Raw genomic sequence first — 3265 nt, 5'->3', positions numbered from 1 at the left:
CCTTGAGCTGAAGAGCTGAGGGACAGTGCCCAGGACCAGAGTTCAGGCCCCATGACCTGACCAAAAAAAAAAAAAAAGAACATCTGACATCAAATGAATGTCATTGGAACTAGAATTCCCTGCCTGGGTGTTCTTACATTTTCTGTCACTCAGCTACCAACAGCAAGCTCCCAAATCTCATCATATTTAATTAGTAATTCGAAATAAAACTTTATTTCTCCAGTTCAACAACAAATTTCTCATGGGAACTCATAGCTGCTCTGTGTAGAGTAGCTGCCTGATGCAAGTTTTTCAAAAAGGAAGAACTTCCTCTTCCCCTGGCAAAATTCTTAGCACCAACAAGTTCAGAAATTCTTACCTACATTGAAAAGGAATTATTTTGATTCTTCCTAAGTCCAGAGGATGACAAAGAGATGACAGGTCCAGAGCATCTAGTCTTTATTCTCACCTGAGGAGCCGTCTCCTAATTCAGACTCTGCAGACATCTCTAAAGACAAAAGGCAGAAGAATGTTCCAGAAGATGAGCTACACCCTAGCAGTAGGCCGGTATATAAAGGTACTCTTTGATCTGTGGTGTTCTGGAAACCTGTTACATTCAAGTCTTCAATTATGCATTAAACTGTGCCAAATTCCAACAAGGTCCCCTATGCAATTACAACTTTAACCAGTTCACAGGGCAACGTGGACAACATGCTGAGACTCAATGCTACGCTGCTTTCTGTTATCAAAGACCCCACCGTTGCTCAGCTCTGAAGTGTGAAAGCAGATGACCAAGAGTTAGCTGGGAGGGCGGTGGATCTCTATAACCAACACCCCTTTTCCTCCCTGTCCTCCCTCAAGTAGCTGCAGCAGAAGCAAGAGCTGGTAATGTTTCCTATCTGATGTTCAGCACGGGATTTCTTTCTCCCACCATTTGTAAACTACTGATTTAGAAAGACTAAGATCCTATCATTTTCTTTGACTGAATTTACTGATGTCTAAGCTGAAGGAATAGGAAGCAAATCACACACCTAGACACACCATAAGTAAACTACTGGGAAAAAATATATATAAAGAGAAACGCTTAAAGCAATGTGAGGAAGCATGGTGCATTGCACAGGGGAATCACAGTACAAACTATGGCTGACACCCAGAAGATACATCATATGGTCTAGAAAACAAAAGAAACAGCATCTTGAAATGCTAAAGGGTAAATAAGCCTCAACATTAAAGCGCATACAATTTTTTTAAATTTTTGTCCTGTACTGTTGCTTAAACTCGGAGCTTTATGTTCTCACGTGGACTTTTGGCTCAAGACTGGTGCTTTACCACTTGAACCACACCTCTACTTTTGGCTTCTGGCTGGTTAATTGGAGATAAGAGTCTCTCTGTGCAGGCTGGCTTTGAACTGAGATCCTCACATCTCAGCCTCCTGACCACAAACAAAATTCCTTTTGTCTTCCATTAGTAAATCTTATCCTTCAGCACAATCTCATGAAGTGAACATTAATATTTACAGACACTAGTCTGAGAAACACTAACTCAGGAGCCTGGAGGAGGTGATATTCTCATTAAACCACTGTCTCACCTGAATTCAAGTTAGTTGGATTCTACTAGTTTTTCTAACAGTTTGATCATAGGCATTTCTCTGAACCCAGCTTCATTACCTAGAGAGTGAAGCATTTTTATTCCCTTTTCCACAAGATCATAGACAGTCTGAATAATATTGCATTGTTATCAAAGACCAAGTAGCCAAGTGCTGGTGGTTCACACCTGTAATCCTAGCTATGCAGGAGGCTGAGATTTGAGGATCACAATTCAAAGCCAGACTATGCAGGAAAGCCACTGAGACTCTTATCTCTAGTTAACCACCAGAAAGCCAGACTTGGAGCTATGGCTCAAGTGGTAGGGCACTAGCCTGGAGCAAAGGATAGGGCTAAGGCCCTGAGTTCAAGTTCCAGGACAGTCTCACACACACACGCACATTTACACACACATGAGGTCTTAGTATGCATTGCACAATTGTACACATTGCCATCTTTATTGGCTTAGGTCATACAAAGGAGTGAAGTGATTGACCTGAAATGCTAAACCTAGGCTTATTTTGCCCCAAACACTTTGAGATTTCAAAGTCAACAATTATGCCTCCACAATAAACAGATACTTTATGTATGTTTATAATTGAGATTTTATATATAATATATACAATATATAAACTATATAATTTAAATATATTTATAGACAATTATAATATATAGTAATATATTAAATACATATTAGAGCCCACATATGTGAGCTCATACAACATTTGTGTGCTTGTATATGTGTGTCTGGTTTATTTCACTTAGCACAACAGCTGTAGGGCTACAATATCTAATAATATGTATTACATATATAATATAACATATAATAGATATCATTATAATATATAATTATATATAGCTATGTATATACCTATGAGTAGCTATAATATCTACTATATTATGTATATTATATAAAATAATATATATTAAAATATGTAATTACACATAACTATAATATAATTTTATACATTACATATAATTATTATTTTATAATTAAAGTGAGTAACCACACCTGGGCCAAATACAGTCTTTTTTTTTCTTTGCCAGTCCTGGGGTTTGAACTCAGGGCCCGGGCACTGTCCCTGAGCTTCATTTTGTTTAAGGCTGGCACTCTACCACTCGAGCCACAGGGCCACTTCTGGCTTTTTCTGTTTATTTGGTACTGAGGAATCAAATCCCAGGCTTCATGCATGCTAGGCCAGCACTCTACCACTAAGTCACATTCCCAGCTCCCCAAAACTTCACTCTTGATAATCACTATTCAGAGAATGGAGCATAGCAGCTAAGAACCTCTCTTGAGTCACACAAAATGGAGTGTCATCTATCAATGGAGTGTCATGAATGACACAACACAGTCTGTCTCACCCATGCTGCTAGTCTCTCAGGGACTAAGGTCCTGCAGGCCTAGCTTCAGTTGACCAAACTTTTACTTTCCCCTGTGAATGCATGAAGAAACTAGTTGGAAAAAAAATAAGGTAACTAACTGCTCCAAAGTCTGAAGCTAATGAGAAAATGACATTTAGCTATGAGGGATTCCAATTGGTTAACCAGCAACCTGACAGGGTAATGTAAGGATTGATACACCTTCTGCTCTGTCAGGTGACACAGCACATGACAGGGGCTGGCAGAGCACACGCCCTCTCATCACGAGCACCGTGATGACACAGGGGCAGCCCTCAGGCCCAGCCCGGGCAAGGCATGCT

Source organism: Dipodomys merriami, unplaced genomic scaffold (genome assembly GCF_024711535.1).
Source record: "Dipodomys merriami isolate MVZ:Mamm:240054 unplaced genomic scaffold, mDipMer1.0.p SCAF_21, whole genome shotgun sequence".
NCBI lineage: Eukaryota > Metazoa > Chordata > Mammalia > Rodentia > Heteromyidae > Dipodomys > Dipodomys merriami.
Note: the sequence above shows the minus strand (reverse complement) of the source record.